The 21,706-nt window shown below is 37.2% G+C and overlaps 1 protein-coding gene across 5 annotated transcripts in view; it reads right to left on the bottom strand.

Annotated features, from left to right (window-relative positions):
• Nucleotides 1-21,706, bottom strand: part of LOC110107656 — a 112,789-nt gene that overhangs the window by 20,470 nt on the left and 70,613 nt on the right. The window contains exon 4 of one of the 5 annotated variants that reach the window (XR_003701219.1): nucleotides 8,218-10,381. The exons of 3 other annotated variants lie outside the window; for them this stretch is intronic. The gene's annotated coding sequence lies outside the window, so the exon portion shown is untranslated. Of the gene's footprint in view, nucleotides 1-8,217; nucleotides 10,382-10,647; nucleotides 10,868-21,706 lie in introns of those variants that run through there. One more of the 5 variants, XR_003701212.1, reaches the window with a different exon arrangement.

Here is a 21,706-nt window from a genome sequence, read left to right on the forward strand (position 1 = left end):
ATTTATTTCTGATTCAAAATTTTCATCATATTATAAATTGGATTTTGAAACTGATCTTTTCATCTCTCTATATTTTGTTTATCTCATAGGAATCTTTTGCAAGTTGTTGAATCTACCCTATAATTTTCTTAATCAAGTAATTCGTTTTATCAATAGAATGAGTTTACTTTTATTTTTAAAATTTTAGAAAGATAGCATATTAAAAAAATAGCCAATGACACCAAATCGAAAGATGCACAATGACGCCAAATTGAGAAAGATACACAAATTGTATAAAAAAGTAAAAGATGCGTAAAATATGCTAAAAAACTAACAAGATGCATAAAATGAGTCCACAAAAGTAATGCTTATCTTTCTTGTACTTTTTAAAGCTTAAGAAAACCCTTGATATTTTTAATACTTAAGCTTGAAAATCATAATTCCTGATTTAATAATTTTTACATTAATCTTCTATTTGATATATTTTATTAAAATATTTTTGAAAACATTAGTATTTTTTTTTCAAATTTGTTCCTTGATTTAGATATTAGATTAAAAAATTTTTGAGCATTTAAAAGAACTTGAGCTTGGATTAACGATTTCTAAATTTCTAATCATTTTTGAATTATGCGTTGTCAATCCATTCCTTACTAAGTTTTAGAATAAAATCAAGAGGTAACTTTCTCATTTTTAAGGTCTTTTTAATTAGGGTTCATTTTGTTTGTTTGTGCACCTTCTCTTTTTGATAATGTCAAAGGGGGAGAACTTACTGTTATATTTATATCTTTTTGTAACTTTTTTTTCAAAAAAATAAAAAATAAAAACAACAAAAAATTTTTTCTTTCCCTTTTTTTAAATTTTTATTCTAGTGAGGGAGAGATCAGGAGAAAATATTTTCAATTTTATAAATTCAACCAGTAATATTTGTTATCATCAAAAAGGGGGAGATTTTTACAACTCGAGCTTATGGGTTTATATTTTTTATGATAACAAATATTCTGTCTCACTTTCTATTGTTTACCTGTATTTACAATATATTTTTCTTTCTGTGTTTACTAACATTTTAGGATTACAGTACACCTTATAAGTCTCAAGTTTTGGCAGAACATGTTCAATTTGTAATTTTCATTAATGTATTTCTTGGGTTGTAAGGGTGTTTGCTTGCTTATAACCTTGCTCACTTATTTTTATTTTAGAGTTCTCTATTTTTACTCACATCATTTAGGACGATCTGAACATTGGTCTGGACGATCAGCTGAAAATAGAAACCCTAATGAGGTTATCCTGATTAAGGTAGTCGTTTTTAAGCACATCGTCTTAGAAGATCTTTATATTGACCGGGACGATAGGCTCAATTCAGAAAGAATCAGCTGCCAGATCGATTTATGAATTATTTATTTTGGATGTCATCCAGGACATCATCCTGACCGATGCAACTCAATTATGCCTAAATTAATCTGATAATTAAAGAAAACATTTAAGGCTTAATTGATATGATCACATCATCCGGGACGATTACAAGATAGGCCGGGACAATATAATGGATGATTGACATCGGTCAGCTTCTTTTCATGGCGATGTTCGGGATGAATTTCCTTGGATTTGAACTAATCGTTCAGGACGATATTTTATCGGCCTAGACAATGTGATCAAAAACCTTTTAATTATCCCAAATTATTCTAGCTGATTGAGCTTATTTTGCACTGATCATATAGGACAATATTCATATCATCCTAGACGATAATGTCGGCAAGTTACAATCAATGAGCTTGTTTGGAGCTCTTCTATTTAAACTTTGTCAAGACACTTCATAAGTGTCTTTGGTAGCCATTGAAGCTTTGTTCTTCTGGAGGAAACTTGAAGAGAGAGCTTGAAAGAGAGAGAGGAAAAGATGAAGTTTGAGAGAGGGAGAAGATCCTTGGAGGGGTTTCAAGGGAATGTGGAGGGATTTCAAGGGAGTGTGGAGGGGGTTCCATATGGTTGCTCCAACAAGCTTGTACCTTAGTACCATCGGATTCAAAGCTCGTCTTGAGGCTCGTCTTCCGCCGCACTGGGGAAGGTGGAAGTGATTTTGTAAGGGTTTCACCGCCTTGCTGTGGGGGCTAAAGGAGAAACACTAAGTTTAGTGTAATACTTAGAGGGTGCCTCTGAGGAGTGGACGTCGATCAAGGTTTGACCGAACCATTATAAATCTGTTGTGTTCTTTCCTTTATTATTTTTGTATTTAATTTTTGCACTTTGATTTTCTTTGTGGTGAATTTTGGTTTGGTTTGAGTTTGTGTTTTGATCGTTAAAAGATTTTTAAAATACCAATTCACCCTCCCTCTTGATTAGCATCGAGACTAGTTCATAAGGGCTTAACATCTTTAACAAACTTTCAAGTGTCATCAGTGCACTTTAATAATACTTGAATATTAATACAATGAGGATAAGAAAATGAGAAGAAGAGAGAAAGCATATACCTGGAAGATCCACTTGGTTTTTTGAGACTTGCCTCCTATCAGATGAGTTAGAATACCCTTTTTGTGTATAATTCGAGGCACCCTCACCTCTAGTAGATGAATTCACCTCCCAATAAGGGAAATTTATAGATACCAATTCTTGATCTACTCTGCCACTAGTATTTAAACTATTTCCATATATTTTTTCTCATAATGGGAGTAAATTGGAGCTTCATAAGAGTACTAGGTCTTGATCGCCTCTGTCATCAGTATTTAAACTCTTGTCAAATAATTTTTCCTCCAATTGGAGATAACTAGAGCCTGAGTAAGAGTACCGGGTCTTGATTGCCGCTTCTAATATGTAAAATCTTGATAGATAATTTTTCTCCCACAGAAAGTGAAGTGGAGCCTATGTAAGAGTATTGGATGTTGATCTCCTCTGTTTCCAATATTTAGATTATTGACGAATAATTTTTCCCCCATCAAGAGTAAATTGGAGCCTACATATAAGTACTCGACTTTAATTATGGTCACTAGTATTTAAACTCATGGCAGACAATTTTTCCCCCAATGGGAGCGAACTAGAACCTGTTTAAGAGTATCAGGCCTTGATCGCCGCTTTTGATATTTAAACTCTTGCCGGATAATTTTTCCTCTGCTGAAAGTGAAATGGTGCCTACATAAGAGTATCGGGCGTTGATCACCTACATCACCGATATTTAGACTCCTTATGGATAGTTTTTTCCTTAGTAGGAGTGAACTAGAGCCTGCGTAAGAGTCCCGAGTTTTAATTGCAGTCACTAGTGTTTAAACTCTTGCCAGACAATTTTTCTTGCAATGGGAGCAAACTTTATCCTGCGTAAAAGTATCAGGCGTTGATCGCCACTTTTGATATTTAAAGTCTTATCAAATAATTTTTCTCCCGTTCAAAGTGAACTGGAGCCCGTGTTAGAGAATCGTGTGTTAATCACCTTCTCCGCTGATATTTAGACTCTTTCTAGATACTTTTTCCCCCAATAAAAGTGAACTAGATCTAGCATAAGAGTATCGGGCTTTGATCGCCATCACTAGTATTTAAACTCTTACCGGACAATTTTTCCCCCAATAGGAGTGAATTGAAACCTCTATACGAGTTATTTTATTTATAGTTCTTCAAACTTATTTTCCCTAGCCCCTAAGGGGTGTGTTTAATGCCCAAAAATTAATTAACTTCCTATTATTTAAAAATGAAATATGAAATAAATTAAGAGCAATTTTATTTAAAAATATGATAAATATGCAGGAAATTAACTATTTCCTTTCGAGAAAAATCCTACATTTTTTTTAAAGATTTTTTGGATTTTTTTTGGAATTTTTTGGAGCTAAAAATTGTATTATACTTCTAAAGGATTTTATTAATTTAATTAATTAAAAAAATTCCATCAATAGTTGCCTGCTGTAAGAATTACTTTATAAAAATAACCTCCTTCTTAAGAGGTAACACTTAATATATATCAGCAAGAGAAACCTAGTGAGAGAAAGTTTGGTGTTTCGGTGAGGAAAAAATAAGTTTTTTTCAAATTTTCTACTTTCCTCTTTTTTCGTTGTTGGCACGGACGGCAAAGTTTCGCCATCCTTCCAACAGCATTTGGTGACTCAGATGGAATGCCATTGCCTAGCAACATCTGGTTTCTGTGCGAACTTTCATAATGGCTTGAAGGTCGCAGTGTGATCTGCTGCGAAAGTTTTTAATGGAGGTTCTAGAGGTATGTCAATTCTCAGTGGTCAAAATAAAATTTTAAAAGAGAAAACTTTTATTATAAATGAAGGATGATTGTTAAATTCCAAAAAAATACCAGTTGTTTTGGGTAAAGTAAAAGATTTGATTAGGGAGAATGAATTCAAAAGTCCAAAAACTACAAGCTACAAAGCTGGGATTAAAGAACTTAGTGGGAAATTCGATTTGGAAGCTTCATTTGAAAATTTATTTTAATAAGTGTTATAGCTCCATTTCTCTTCCCACATCTCTAATTAAGAGTGGTCCTATTAAAAATTTGAATGTTTTTCCAGCGATAGATAAAGTTTATTTTAATGCGAACAAGGTGACTGAAGATTTTCTGGACTTAGAAAATAAGGGAGACCCTCTATTAAAATCTGGAAATATTAAATCAAAGACACAAGATTTTAATAACCTACCTAATGTTGCCAATATAGGCCAGGTTAGATTGCCATCTATTTGGACAAGAAAGCCAAACATTAAAATTGACAATTTGGAGCTGGGTTCGTGTCTTACAGAAAAGCTGTAATGCTAAATGTTGAAAAAGAGGTAGAAATTATAAAGAAGCTGCAAAATGCACTTGTTGTCAAAGTGTTTAGTGATAATATACTTTTTCAGGTGATATGTTTTGAATTGAGAAGGTAGTGGACTTGTTTTGGGAAATTCTATATAACTGAATTGGTTCTTGATTGGGTGCTTTGCTCGTTTGAGAATTCAACAATTACGGAGTCTATTTTGATGAGAGGACCTTGGTTTGTTAAAGGTCATGTTATTGTTATTGATAGATGGCCACCTATGTTCTCACCTACTTCACTTATAGGTCTCTCAGCTCCTATGTAGATTAGAATGCCCAATCCACCTTTGCAATGTTTGGATGAAATTAATATTTGTAGGATAGCTTCCCAAGTTAGCAAACCATATTTGTTAGATGGGAACATGTTTCAATGGGGAAGAAGGGAGTTTGCTAGAGTTTGTTTTTGAATCTAGTTGGACAAAAAACTTCCCTTAGGTGTTTAGGTGAAAGGATTGGCGGGTGGTCATGTTAATGTGGATTGTTAGGATGTGAAGGTGGAATGGCTAAGATTGTTCGGATGTGAATGTGGATTGCCATCTATTTGGACAAGAAAGCCAAACATCAAAATTGACAATTTGGAGCTGAGTTCGTGTCTTACAGAGGATGGAAAGGCTGTAATGCTAAATGTTGAAAAAGAGGTAGAAAATGCAAAGGTAGAAAATGCACTTGTTGTCAAAGTGTTTAGTGATAATATACCTTTTCGGATGATGTGTTTTGAATTGAGAAGGCAGTGGACTCGTTTTGGGAAATTTTATATATCTGGATTGGGTCTTAATTGGGTGCTTTGCTCGTTTGAGAATTCAACAATTATGGAGTCTATTTTGATGGGAGGACCTTGGTTTGTTAAATGTCATGTTATTGTTATTGATAGATAGTCACCTATGTTCTCACCTACTTCACATACAGGTCTCTCAACTCCTATGTGGAATAGAATGCCCAATCTACCTTTGCAATGTTGGGATGAAATTAATATTTGTAGGATAGCTTCCCAAGTTATCAAACCTTATTTGTTAGATGGGAGCATGTTTCAATGAGGAAGAAGGGAGTTTGCTAGAGTTTGTTTTAGAATCCAGTTGGACAAAAAACTTCCCTTAGGTGTTTAGGTGGAAAGATTGGCGGGAAGATTCTTTAAAAAATTTGAATATGAAGGAATTTCAAAGCTTTGTTTTCAATGTGGTAAAATTGGTCATGTTAATGTGGATTGTCCGGATGTGAAGGTGGAAGTGGCTAAGGTTGTTGTGGAACCTGTGGACTTGGTAGATGGTGCTAATAAAGTTAATGTTAACAAGGAATGTTAATGTTAACAAGGAATCTGAATACGGGTTGTGGTTTTTTTTTTTTTTTTTGAAGAAATGCTATTTGCATTAAAACGGAAGAAAGAACAGCCTGACACAAACTAGAACCAAAATAAAAACTAAGAGTTCCTTTATCCAAAAGGAACCTTATTGAAAGCATATTTGTTAAAATAAACTTATCATAATTGAAATTAGATGCACTATTTCCCATTTTAAAACCCTTGGGATGGAAGGGATACCAAATATTAAACAACCTGAAAGGTTGGTTAGTATCCCAGAGTTCCCAATCGATTAAAAAATAAAACCTAGTACCGGTCCCATAAGCAATTAGAATAAATTTAGAAAACAAATATAAGGCTAAAAGAAAGTAAAAGAAACTAAACAAAAAATCTAGAAAGTAAATACAAGTATTCTCCATCATCCAAGAAACACCTAAGAATACTTCCAATAGGTTTCTCAGATGCCACTTCCAAATTTCGAGGCCGTAATCCAAAACTAGTAATCTGAGATACTCTTTGATCAGGAGCTCCATCATCAAGTATCTTATAAGAAATTCCATTCTACTATTTTCAATGTAATAACAAGAAAGCATATCAATGAGCTAAAGGGGAAGAGCCCCTCATAAAGTTCTTTAATCTGAGATCTATCATCCTTCTTCTAGGTAAATCATCCACTGGTTCCCAATGATTGTAGTTGTTTGAACAATTTATGTTTAGACCCGGAAGAATAACCTTCCTTAATAGTTTCCGTTTTTCCCTTCACTATCACAGCCTTTTTAAAATTCAAATTAACCTCAGAAGGAGGAGTATCAAATTCTGGTGCAATAGCAGGAATAGTTCCACTTAATTCTCCCATTCCGTCTAAAGGAGTTTCCATTCTGATAGTTATCACGGCATTAATTGAAGGAGAGACAACTTTCAATTCAGCAACAGTCTCTGACTCAGCAAAAGTAACGACATCCTCTTCTCCTTCAAGAATTCATGCCTCTTTGAAATCAACTTTTGAATTTTGAACAGATTTAGTAATTTGGATAGCTTGATCAGCAATCAAACCATCAGAATTATCCCAGCGATTGACTACTAAAGACCAATCATTCGGAGCTTTATCCAAAATTTGAACATTCTGAAAATCAACATCCTCAATTAAACTTTTATTAAAGTCTTCTTTGTCAACAACTTCAACATTGTTAACATTAGATAAATCAGCATCTATATCATCATTTTCTTCAAGAGATAACACACTATATTTATTTGAATATTCGAGATCTGATATGGTTTTATCAGATACAACATCAACAAAATCTTCCTTATCTCCAACAGGATTCATACCCGAATCCACCTTATCAGGATTTTCCCTAGTGTGAAAATTTGATTTCTTCTTATCAAATAAAACTTTTTGCCTCTTTTTGTTCTTGAACTTCACATGCATCCATGGCCCATAAGAAATTTCATCATCTTGAACTAAACTTTTAGGAACTACTTTATCAATCAGATTCAGAGTATGAGAGACATATGTGTTGAAACTTATTAATTATGAGTTAGGTTGTTAGACCTAATATTATATCCCAGCGGCTAACTAAGAGGGGGGTGAATTGGTAATTTAAAAAAAAAAAAATTAGGCCCTCTTAAATTTTAAACCTAAACAAAACTCTTTAAGGAATTTTTTTAAGTACTTTTCAACCACAGATTAACCACAGAAACAGTAAAGTAAAAAAGCAATGGAAAATAAAAGACATAAGATTTATAGTAGCTCCGTCAAACACACCTACATCCACTCCCCAGAGGCACCCTCCGAGTATTGCATTAATATCAATAGTATCTCTCCTTTTGCCCCCACAGCAAGGCGGAGAAGCCTTCACAAAACTATCTTCCACCACTACCTGGTGCAGCAGAGAACCGTCGTCCTTTTACACCCTCCAAGTGTAGGCAGAGAACCTTTCCGCTGTTCACACTCTCCAAGTGTAGGCAGAGAACTTTTCGTACTTTCACACTTCACCAAGTGTCGGCAGAGTACCGGATCTCCTTGAAAGATCTTCTCACAAGAAATCTAGAAGAACAAGAGAAAAGAGTGAAGTAATCACAATTTACAAAGTTGAGATCCTTACCTTTGAGTACCAAGTGAATCCTTCATGCTCCAATGGTAAGAACTCTCCTTCAAACACTCTCTCTTACTCTCTCCTTCACTCTTCTTTTAGTAAGCACAAAGACCAATGACCAAAAAGATTAAAATACAGTTTACATTGGACCTTTTATATGAAAGACACAAAAAACCGTCCAAAAAAAGCAACTTTTCAATTCTGTACGTACTTGATCGTCCCGTACGATCAAAATTTGTACGTACGAATAGTGTAAAAACTGTTGAATATGAACCCCAATGTGCATTGGTACGAAATGACTTCGTACCCGATCATCGTCCCGTACGAACCATGTTCGTCCGGTATGAACGGTTATTTCCATAATCATTTTTACAAAAAAACTGAATGACTCTTACGTTTCCAAACCAGAAAGAATCATCCTTGGACAAACATAATTATCGTCTGGACGAAGGCATCCAGAGAGCATCGTCCTGGGACGAACGTAATGATCGTCTGGACGAAGGCATCCAGAGAGCATCGTCTAGGGACAAACTGACTATTTTGTTTGGACGAACAGTTAAAGTCATGGGTCCAGAGGACATCGTCCAAGGACGAACTGACTATTTCGTCTGGACAAACAGTTCAAAGTGAGAAATCAGAGGACATCGTCCAGGTACGAATTTGGAATTTTATCTAAACGATAAGGACTTAGAAAAATTTCTTCACTTTTTATTCGTTCCATTGCTCTTCGAGGGGTACAACTAACCTGATCGTCCTGTACGACCATGGTTCGTCCCGTACGATTAGTAGAAAAAATTTTAACTTTTAAAGATCTCCCTCAGTGTTTATGTGCTAGGTTGCTCAATTACAATCACAGTCTCTCAGACTCAATAAAATGAAAAATACATACTTCAATTTACAAAATATGATATGTTGAATTTGATTGGAAGTTTTCAGTAGTCTAGAGTACGATTACCCTAAAATGTTAGTCCACACAAGAGTAAAAATAATTCTTCCAAAAAATGTTAGGAGAAAATAATAATTAAGAACAATAATATTTGGAATCATTAAAACTATACAAGTTGCAAAAATGTAAGAGGTGCAAAAGCTAAGTAGCAACTCTCTTAACAATATGGACATACAGAATCTTTATGTCCAATTCTTCCACATTTGAAACAAAGATATGAAAGATTTTCATATTCAAATTTTTTAAAAAATCTTCCATTTAAACGTTCAACCCAAATACCACAAGGGAGCTTAGTATTCAATTTAATTCGAATGCAAGCTCTAGCGAATTCCCTTCTTCCCCATCTAAACATATTGTCATCTAATAATAAAGGGGTCCCAATTCTAAAAACTATTTAGTAATGTTGATTTCATCCCAACAATGAAGAGGCAAATGAGGTAGACGAATCCAAATGGGAGAAGAAATCTCATCCATAGAGATAGGAGAGAAGTTAGGAGACCATCTGTCTATACCAATGGTGATGCCCCCAACGTACTAAGGACCTCCACTAAGAACTTCCTCCATTGCTTCAGATGACTGAAACGAACACAAAAGTCAATCTAATCCAAGTGAGGTTATATGAAACCCTCCAAATTTAGTCCATTGTCTCCTTAGTTCAAGACTACAGTTTGAAAAAGGCAAATTCTTGTAAAGAATTTTCACCACCAAGGAATTTCTCAAAACCTGAACATTAGCTTTTGCTTTCTCCATATCAAGCTTGACAACATTTGCATCCTCATTTCCATCAAACCTCAATTCAAATTTATTTTATATGTGGTTTTTTAATTATCCAATCCAGAGGAAGAAACTAGAATTTTAATATTAACATCACCGAGAATGTTATTATCAACACCATTACCTTACTTCAACAGATTATCTTCTTTTGACTTGCAACCTGAAGAAGAAGCCTCCATGTCATTTGATTTAGGGAAAAAAATCGAACTAGGTGAAAATGACTTACTGTTCAAACAAGAAATAACTTCCTTTCCTTTCTCTGTCTCCGACAAAAACTTCTGCTTAGAGACAAAACCACCCTCTCTGATTACCAGAGGAGAATTCGTGAAATAGGAATTGCGAGAGAAGCTACGGTTGGAAGAAAATCTACCTTTTAAATCCAATGAAGTTGGACGCGCAACAGATATTAAGGATGAGGTGTTCCAGTCATCAGTGGATGACCGGCCACCCTCTTCCATCATCAACATTGATAGCAGGACTTCAAAAAATCCTTCCTATTTTCCTGGACGTTCTCTCTCTTCCTGGACGTGCTCAATACAAGTTGTGGTTATATGTTAATTATGGCAAGAAATGATTCAACAATGTTGATTTAAGGTGGAAAAAACATTTTGGTGGTTCTGTAGCTAACAAGAAAGTTTTTGTTGCAAAGAAATTTCTGCCTATACACGATAAAGGAGTTATTAACCCTATTAAAGAGAAGAAGAGTCTACCTGGGAATACCTTTGTTGTTTCTAAAGGCATGGATGCTAATATGGTTTTCTCGAACTTTCTAAATTGTATAAAGGAATTAAAGAGATTAGAAGATATCAACTCATTTATTGTAAACATATACTGTACTGCTATTTTTCTTGTTTGGAAAAGTAGATGCAAATTGGTTCATGGTGATAAAAAAGATACAAATTTGTTAATTGCTGCTAACATGGTGTCCATGTCTCCGATATCACCTTTTATTAATACTTGTTCGGATAACCAGTGTAAGTTGTCTTCTTCTTGGCATCCCCCTCCTCCTGGATGGATAAAGGTTAACATTGATGCTTCTTTATTAAGTAATAACAAGACAGGGATTGGCGGAGTTTTCAGAGATCATAAAGGAAGATTTATGCTTGCTTTTGGTGTTAAATATTTGCATTGGGATATAGCATAGTTAAAACTTTTGGCGGTTTTTGCTTTGAAAAATGTTATTCAAGAATGGATGTTGGAAGCACAGGGAGTAATCATAGAAGGAGATAATGTTAATATAATCACATTACTTCAACACTCTTTGAAGAAGTTGAAAAATAAAGAAAGGATTGAAGTCCTTCATTTAAGATTTTCATCAAGTTTCTTTTAATTTTTCTACTAGATGACGTAATAAAAAAAACTTTTTTATTTATTATTATATTGATTATTATTTTGAAACCTCCTTGGGTGGCCAGTTGATCTCCCACTTACTTATGTATTTCTTTAAATTAAATTACATTTAATTATATTATTTATTAAAAAATTTATATTTATGGGTATTTTAAATATTTTTAAATTACCTATATATTAAATTTCTAGTTTTGGTAGATTCATTACATGAAATTTTAACATTGATTGTACTTGTGAACATCATTCATAGGGGAGAGATTAGTGGATGATTTTGCTCCAAATATTCATTAATCACATCGATAAGCACTCTTAATTTCTTATTTTTATCATCTTTTATATGTGTAGGATGCACTAACACTTAGCTTAGGCCCTCTTAGATCTTAAGATGGGTGTGTTTGCTATTTTTTATGCATTTCCTTACATGTTATCCAAGGGCTAGTCCAAAATTTTATCTAAAACCCATTTAACGTAGTGACACCCTAAGAAAAATAATTAAGGACCCGTCTAGCTATCTTAAAAAAAATATATATGAGCTAGGATAGATCCCTAATTGATATGAAACTTTCAACATTTAAACTTAGTGACATCCTAAACCTCCCAGAATTTTTTAGAAATTTTTAGGAGCTTTTAGACCCCTTAATTAACAAATCTTAATTTACCCGATAATTAGGTTTCGATAACTTCAAAAAATTCTAATAAATTCATTTCAACTGAGAAAATTACCCATAATACATCAAACTCTTCAGAATTTAATCATCAACCTTAGATAATTAGGGTCCCTTAATTGAACTTCAATTTAAGCCATAATTTAATTTTAACTAAAATTAACATTTTTGCACTTATTAAATAATTAAAAATTGTTAAAAATTTCAAATTTTCCCAAAACACTTGAGAACACTTCTTTAAGTCATTTCTAACCTTTGGGGGTGATTCCAAGTAGTTTGAAGCTAATTTGGATCAAAACCCTAAACTTTAATTAAAGTTTTCCTTTTTGACCTTCAACAAATATGAACTTTAGACTACTTGAACCATCTTACATATGACTTATCCAAAGCCATACAAGCCTATTAAGGGCACCACTTCTAGCTTTTGGATTAGGACCGGTGTTTACCTTTTCTGCTCTATGTAATGTTATGTGATTGTGTGTGACACGTGTGTTGATTGCTCTGATGTGTTTTGATGATTTTTGTGATGTCTTGTTTTATTATTTTACTTTTCTTTGCTTATGTTGTGATTTGTGCGTTAGATTGCACATGGGCTAGAGCCACTTTTATACTAATCCAATTTTATGCAGGTGGCCACGCTCATGCAACGCTAAAATAAAATTGGCAACAATGATTTAAAGCTTTAAGACTAACGTTATTTTCTGCAGATGCTCCAGAGAATGCTTAGCCCCCTTAAAATTAAAAGAGTGTGACCATGTGTTTTTCCTTTTACTACTTAGATTGTTATATTAACTACTTAGGTTGTTATATTAATTGCTTGAAATATTTTATTGGGATAACCATGCAAGAATTCAGATCTATTTTTTTTATAATGTAATTTGTTATAATTTGTATTGAGTTGTGAAAGTCTTTACTAGTCTGGCATTTCAAATATAAGATACCCAAAGAGAATAAGAAAAGCCATTTATAGGGAATCTTTTAGTCGTTTGGGTACCCTTCCGGGGGATGAACCACACAGAGCCCAAAGGAGACGATCCAATGGGAGATGATCCGGAGAAGGATGATTCACTCGAAAAAGGAGACTTGAAGATGAAATGCTTGGCTTTTAAGACTTGCATCATTTATTAGGATTAGAATCCAAGATGTTAGTGGAGCTTAGCCACCATTACTTTTTTATAGACCATGAATTATACTTATACGGTACTTGCTGTAAACTTTACTATGTTTTGTGAATTTTTATTGATATGTTTATTTTGTGTGCGCATTAAAAATTATCTGTCTTTTCTAGGTTTCTTTCTTGCATGTGTATGGTCTGATTTGTACTAGGCTCTCTAGGATAAAAATTATTTTCTACTCGCCAAAATTTTAAGAATTAAATAATTTAGAAATCTAATAACCTAGGGAATAGCCGGAGCTGTTTGGGGTCGCATGCATATTATTGCATCTCTCCCTCCTTCCAATAAGACACCTCCCCACCTGCGGGTAAAGTCCGGATAATCTGGCCTATAAGGACGAAGTGTTGTACTTAGGTAGGCTCAGTCTTTTCTAAAAATTATTTTTATATAAGCATATTTTTAAAATCGGAAGTAAATCTCATTTAGACCTTCTAAACTAGTATGTATTACATTAGAGACCAACTAAATTAAAATTTAAATTGTATTAGCTTTAGGAGCATTAACCTTACATAAGTCCAGAGGCAATTAGAAAACTCTCTAGACGTCGGCCCTACTTCCAAAATACTAAACTACTTACATATCTTTAATAAAAAACTGTACAGCATGAATTTTAATCGTTTAGATGGTTAGCTATTATCCATTTTCATGCAGGGTATAAGATCAGGTGTATTAGCTAAGACACGGGTGTTAGTGTTGGGTAAAATACAAAGTCTATCTTAGATCTAGGATTCGAGGCTACTATATTCGGTGTTTCGTAGTATACCAAAATAGTGGGTAAGTTCCTCCTCTTCAAGGACTATAAATCTTACTTATCTGCGTCATATTGATGACGCCACTTCTATAATTTCTCTATGCGTGCTTTGAGTGTTTGAGTTTCTTTCTCTCCTCGGCTGCCTTAGTCTCTTTGAATGCTGAGATGAATCGTGAAGTTGACTAAGCCCGTTTAAAACATTTCTTCCTTTTTTAGTAGGATTTTCTAGTATCCCCTTTTATACCAATCCCTTTTTTGGGAAGAATAATCACTACGGGAGAACACGTGATTACCGTCGGATTTTTCCGGCGAAAAATTATGCGCCGGTAATAACGGCGCAGGCAACGGCGGAATCGTTCGACGAAAATTTTGCGGCAACATTTCCGGCGCAAAATACGCCGTAAATTTACCGACACCGATTCCGCCGGCCAATCCGACGGTAAAGGAATGTCTGAACCATTTCCGTCGCACGTTACGGCGGAACCGTTTCGGCGTACGTTACCGGCGTACATTGCGCCGGCGTATTTAAACTCAACGAAATATTATCGACGGATGATGCGTCGGAAATTATACCGGCGTCAGTAGCGTCGAAATCGTCCGCCGGTAAAAGCCCTATTTCCCGAAACCGAACCCCTCTGGCCGTCATTCGTTTCCTTCCATTCTCTCACTTCGACTGCTTCGCCCATCGCCCTTCGTCGTCGTTCGTCGCTCGCCGTGGTTAGACGTCGTCGACGGTCACCGGACTTCGCCGTCGACGGTCACCGGACTTCGCCGAGCCCATTCTTAGTCGCGCGCCGCCTCTCTCCTTCCTATTCGCGCGCCGCCGAGGAGGGTCGTAGAACGACCGAAGGTATTTGTTTTCATTTTTTTTCCTATTTCGGTTGGATTACATATAGGATTAGCCTTAAGTCCATATCTTTTTGCTATAGTCATGGTTGTTATCACTAGACATTTGCTAGAGGATGTATCTTGGTGCATGCTTTTTGTTGATGATATTGTTCTTGTTGATAAGACTAGAGAGGGATTTGAAGGTAAACTTTGATTATGGAGATCAACATTAGTCCATATCTTTTTGCTTTAGTCATGATTGTTAGCACTAGACATTTGCTAGAGGATGTACCTTGGTGCATGCTTTTTGTTGATGATATTGTTCTTGTTGATAAGACTAGAGAGGGAGTTGAAGGTAAACTTGGATTATGGAGATCAACATTAGTCCATATCTTTTTGCTTTAGTCATGGATGTTATCACTAGACATTTGCTAGAGGATGTACCTTGGTGCATGCTTTTTGTTGATGATATTGTTCTTGTTGATAAGACTAGAGAGGGAGATGAAGGTAAAATTTGATTATGGAGATCAACATTAGTCTATATATAAATCCATTACTTTTTTACTCTTATATATAGGTTATGGATATTAAAAATCAAAGAAGTTGGATGTATAACCGATTATCTCAAGGTCGGAATACATTAACATATGAATTCATCAATGGGGTGAACTTTTTCATTCAGCAAGTGAAACAGCTGCCCAGCTTTATATCAGAAGGAAAGTTTCGATGTCCATGTTCTAAACACAAAAATCTAGTGCACCTAGAACCAGATGATGTAACTGTTGATCTGTATCACAGAGGATTCATGCCACGGTATTGGTATTGGACTTCTCATGGTGAGTATGAGCCACAATTTGATTATCAATGCGGTCCTTCTACAAGTAGTAATGTTGCTGAGGCTGAAAACATCCGTCCAAATCTTGAGGAATTAGTTCATGATGCAACTGGAATTCAAACTGAACAAAATACAGAAGAGTTACCGAATACGGAGGCACAAAACTTTTATGATTTATTGCATGCTGCCCAGCAACCAATCTAGAAAGGGTGCATGACTCACTCAGAAATATCTGTTGATGTGAAGATGTTAAGCATCAAGGCTGAATATAACGTTGCTCGTGAATGTTTTAATCAATTCATTGGGCTGCTTAAGAAAACCAAAATCACGCATCCTATATGTCATAATCCAGACCACCGGTCCATCTAATCCCATATAATCATCACCAGTACTCTCACCGATTGATGGACTCACACTATTGTCAATATCTAATTCGTCCGGTTACGTAGATATGACTTCCATTCAATTTATAGAATGGCTGGACAAGGAAAATGGAAAACACATACGGTGTTTTAAGCGGTCAAAGAGCAACTCATGAAAATAACAAAGAACTGGCAAAAATAAAAAGACAAAGAGAAAAAAAAAAAAGAGTGAAAAATGAAAATCAAAAAAGCAAGAAGCGAAAAAAAAAAGACACGCCAACTTCAACCGACAGCCGCCCACCAGCCCCCCCCTTAGATGCCGCTTCTAACACACCTCCCCCCCCCAAAAAAAACAACAATCCCCAACCACCAAAAAAAATCAGTCGAGTGCGCCGGCATGTCTCAATCTAAACCAAATCTCCCACACCCCATCTCACTTGTAAAAACTACAAAAACACACCAAATCCAACGACACATATGGACCAACCCTCACCTGTACCGACAAATCCATTGGATCATTATAGTATTCTTACTCTAACAAGACCCAACATCCAATTTGTCATCCAACAACCTATGCCAAACCTATGCAAACCACTTGCTCAAGCACACCCATTCAAGAATCACTCAAACGCTTCTTAGATACATTCAAGGAACCTTGCACACAATTTGTATTCCACTAAATCGATCTAACCCACATACGCGGTTCTATGTAGAACGCAGATTGGGAAAGCAACATACATAGATAGAAAGTCTACTATTCGGCTTCTGCAACTTTCTCGAAAAAACTCCCAAACTTAATCTGCTGGCAAGTCAAGAAACAAAAATACAATAGCCCGCCTCCTCAACGATAAGCTGAAGAAGTACCGAGCAACTAAGCGCCAAGCCCAACAATGAAATCCTTATGGCTCAGACGACTCCTAAAAGATTTACATACACCACAAGACGATCCACAAACAATCTTCTAACTACGACAAAACCTCGGCCATAGCTCTCGCCAAACCAATCCCGTCTCTCCACCACCTCGAAATAAAGCACATCGAGGTCGATTTCACTTCATTCGGGACCTGCATCAAGAAGAACAAAATCTCCGTTCATCACATCTGTACTAATGATCGAAACCCTCGCTTGATATCTTCACCAAAGCACTACCAACACAAAAGAATTCAAAAAATCTATCTAAACAAACTCACAGCACTACATAGCCATTAGTTTGAGGGGGCTATAGCCACCGACACATGTGGAAACCTTAGATGGTTCCACATTTTACATAACCGTATAGAGTAATAGTGTACTTCTTTAATGTTCTCTACGTTTTATATCCCTTGTAATCCAATAGACAATGTAATGAAATCTTTTTTCGTGTTTTTCCTCTATTTTTCTAGCTGTTCCGTAAAGCCATCTCTGGCTGCACCAAATCCTCCTCTCTCCCATTCTATACAAAAGAGAGGAAAAAACCAAAACCACAAAGAAGTAAGAGGTGAGATAAAAATTGAAATGCCCTCACAAAAAAGACTCATCACATAGAAAATTATCATAGAACCAGTTCAAAATTCACTTAATTGCATGTAGACCCTCCAAAGTGGAAAGAAACATCATTGTCCAAGTGAGGTCCTAAAAAGACCCATGCAGCACCCGAAGAGATGAGTGGCACAAAAACTCCAGGGGCAAGGATTCCATCATATAATAAGCATAGCCTTATAATTAAATCCTTGCGAGCTCCAGACTAGCCTTTCCAACTTGCAAACCTTTGAGAAAACACACCTTTTGATAATGAGCGCAGGTAGTGAAGAGCTATTTCGCCTGATGTTTCCAAAGCGCCTCGCATACATTCTTTCTGCTCGAATTAACGCCCCTCCTCGCGTGCAGAAGCTTACGGGATTGTCTTCCTCTCCCTCCAGTCGTACTGACGGTCGAGGCTTGTCCAATTAATGCGAGTTGGAATTTTTTCCTGCTCGAATTAGAGCCCCTCCTCGCATGCAGAAGCTTACGGAATTTCTTCCTCTCCCTGCAGCTTTACTGACGTTAGGCTTTTCGTTATTTGCGAGCTTAAAAATTATTTATATCCTGACACCGAATTACTCTCCGCTTTCAACACGAGATGGAGAAGCTTATGGGAATTTCTTCCAATCTTCCCTCCGGACCTTACTAACGGTTGAGGCTTCCGTTATTTGCAGAGTATTAAGAATTTTTTATTAACTCATTACAGAATTAGCGGACCCCTCCTCGCGTTGCAGAAGCTTAACGGAGATTTCTTTTCAATATTAGCGGAAGTTTGCATATGAGCGAATGGAAACGAATCGAGTGAACGCTCATTTATGCATGTCAACGATCGAGCGTAGAGCCAAAGGAGAGAGTTCGAGGGGCGTGCAAGTTAGCATTCGAGCGCGAGAAGCCGGATGACGAGTAAGGTAGTCGCGACAAGAAGAAGTACTGACGAAGATAAGAGAGACAGTACAACATAGGTAGAAGTACGGCCTTGTCTATATATCTCTCTACATCTTATATTCCGACGACAGTCAAAATTCTGACGTACGAGTAGAGAAGTACAAATCGTAGGCAGAAGATCCGACGAGCGTCAGAATTCTGACGCACGGTAGAAGTTACGACGTCGGGCAGAAGACTGACAAAATTCTGACGACTGTTACGATTCTAACAATTAAAGTTAAGAAGTACGAATACTGGAAAGTCCAACTTGTTTAGAAGTACGACACAATGAGAAAGAGGCACCAACGAAAGTTCGTCGATGAGCAGAAGTCCGACGATGAGTAGAAGCCGCTGAATAACAAGAAGCCGACGATAGGAGAAGTCCGACGTCGGGTAGAAGTTCAACGTCGGGTAAAAGACCGATGAAAGTTAGTCGAAGAGCAAGAAGTCAGAGACGAGTAGGAATTTTCGCTGACGAAACAGAAGTCCGACGACAGGAAGAATCTGATGTCGGGTAGAAGTTCCACACGTCGGTGAGAAGGAACCGACGAAAGTTTCATCGACGCAGCAGAAGTACGACGACGAGGAGGAAGTCCGCTGACGGAACAAGAAGTCCCACTACAAGGGAGACAGGTCCCCGATGTCGGGTAGACGCTAACGGACCTTTGGGAAGAAGAACCGATGAAATTCATCGACGAGCAGAAGTCCGACGACGAGCGAGAAGATCCGCTGATGAGCAAAAAGTCCACGACGACAAGGAGAAGTCCGACGTCGGGAGTAAGAAGTTACGGCCTTGGCGTAGAAGACCGATGAAAGTGGTCAATGAGCAGCAGTACACGACGACGAGTAGAATGTCCGCTGCACAGAGAAGGAGTCTGACGACCAGGCGAGAAGTCGACGTCGGGTAGAAGACCATCCGAGGTTGTATGTCCAAACATTTGTTCGAATGACATAAAACCTGCGTGAAAGAGGTCGAGAGAATTCCACCAAGGAAGTGGACACCGTAATCCGAGCGGTTGGTATATCGAAACATTTATTCGACGATGTTAACCTGTGTGTAAAGAGCTCGAGAGGAATCCACCAAGGATGTTTGAGACCCTATCTCGAGTTGTATGTCGGAACATTGTTCGACGACGTTAACCTGTGTGGAAGAGGTCGACGAGAATCCACCAATGATTGTAAGACTTTCCGAGGTTGTATGTCGAAGCCTTTGCTCGACGCGTTAACCTGTGTGGAAGAGGTCGGGGAATCCACCAAGGATGTGAGACCTACCCGAGGTTATAATTGTCGCGAACATTGTTCGATGACGTTACCTTGTGGAAGAGCGTCAGAGAAGAATCCACCAAGGATGTGAGACCTATCCGAGGTTTGTATTGTCGGAGCCTAAATTGTTCGACGACTATAACCTGTGTGGAAGAGTCAAATCAGATTTCCCCCTAGATCGATTTTCCTTATTGGCGAGGGGAGCAAAATGCCGCGTGTATCCTGCAACCAAAGTGTGAAGATAATGGTCTATTTTGTAGACCGTTACTTTCCTTTTTGAGGTCAGACCTTACCCAAGAGTAGGAAAATCCAGCAAAGGGAACTGTATAAAATTGTTAATTGATTGGAAGTTTATCCTTGCTATCGCTAGGATTTTCCTGAAATATCATCTTAATATAGAAAGCTCGGAGAATCTTGTTACCAGAATTGGCGGTCAAAGTTACCCCCCAGCCCGCATCTGAAATCAACAATAATGACTGATGTCAGGAAAGTTGATAAGTGCAAAATCTTTTGAGATTGGGAGCAAAATTTGCCCCCAGTCGGGAACCACGTTCCCACATAGGCGCCAAACTGTTACGTGTTAGAGAAAATACGCGGCGGTAGAGTTGTAGATTCACCGTCCGAGCAAAATTTGCACGTAAATTTAACACACAAGCAGAAAAAGAAAATGCTATATAACACCAGAGTTTTTTACGTGGAAAAACCCAAAAAGGAGGAAAAAAACCACGGGGCCTCGCCCAGTTGTAAAGTTCATTAGTGTATTTTTAGATTACAAAATGGACCTGATTCGTCCCACAAGTCTGGGATAATTCCAAAATACAAATTTATTTCTCTTCCCCCAGGAAGTTTACAAAGTTCTGTGAATTCCTGGCGTTCCCGAAAATCCGCAGATTCCGCGTGTCTTCTAGGCGGCAGAAGAGCTCTGGCCGGTGGTCGAGGAGGTGAGGAATCTTCCTTGTTCCCCTTCTCCCCTCTTCATACATCATCTCTCTTATACTTGAGTCCCCTTATGTGTAAAATGTAGGGCCTCTATTTATAAATTTATGGAGTGGCATGTCCCGATAAATAGGATTGTGAGATCAAGGTGAATAGGAGTGCGTTTGAGACAGTGTCGAATAGTGAACCCCTAAGTCCCACAAAAAAAAATCGATCGCTGCACATTCGCTGGACATTTGTCGAGGCCTTAATGAAGTCGTAATTCAGCGATCTTGAACTCATTGGATTTGTCATTCGTCGAGCCGTTCGATTCGAGTAAAGCTCAATCAAATTTCAAAGACCGTTTGGTAACTTCAAATTTGCGTTTGAACCTTTTGATAGCAACTTTGATGTCTTTGATTTGACTCATTTGGCTCGGATTGGGTTGAAACGTTGGTGGTCATCGGGCTTCAATTTCTGAGACGCTCAGTTTTACTAATAAGCTCGCAGAAAATCGGAGTTCGGGTTTGCTCCCAAAATAAATTTTAAGTTTTCCGAACTGATTTTGCCTCGAGATTCGCTGCCCCGATCAAGATAATTTTTCGAGCCATGACGTATCAACTTAATTCATTCCTAGAGATTACTTCCCAATTTCCAGCATGATGCCTGAAATTCCTTCCCAATTTGCAACAGTCCCTCCTGACGCCGAAAACTCTGCCCAGAGTGAAGCAAAGATTGTCACATTTATGCCACCAACAGAACAATCATAGTTCTAGCCCGACGTCGAAACCTTCACTCTTCGCCAATTCTACCCGGGCGTCGGAACTCTTTCTACGGTTATCGGACTTTGCTGGACGTCTACGCCGAAGATGAATATTTTTTTTCCATTATTGACTATCTACCTGACGCTGTCTTTCTGAATCTTCTGCTCGTCAGAACTAACATCCTTCTGACATCGTCGCCAGCCGGACTTACGGTCCTTCTGACTTACGTCGCCCGCCGACTACAAGATATGTTGTATAGTCTCGCGAATTATTGAAAAGTAGGAACATACCTACTAACAGGCACATCCTTCTGCTTCCTTCTATTTCTAGATTTGGTTTAAATCTGGTGCCAGTGCATGCACGGCAACAATTTCTGCGATATCTCTTTAAAGGTATAACATGCATCCATTCATACAATATTAACGGATTTAATCTTTATGTATGTAAACTAAATTTGGAAAATAACTTCTTTGTCCATATAGACTGTAGAAGTACATTATACGTCGATTGGTTC

This window comes from Dendrobium catenatum, unplaced genomic scaffold, assembly GCF_001605985.2.
Source record: "Dendrobium catenatum unplaced genomic scaffold, ASM160598v2 fragScaff_scaffold_716, whole genome shotgun sequence".
Lineage (NCBI taxonomy): Eukaryota > Viridiplantae > Streptophyta > Magnoliopsida > Asparagales > Orchidaceae > Dendrobium > Dendrobium catenatum.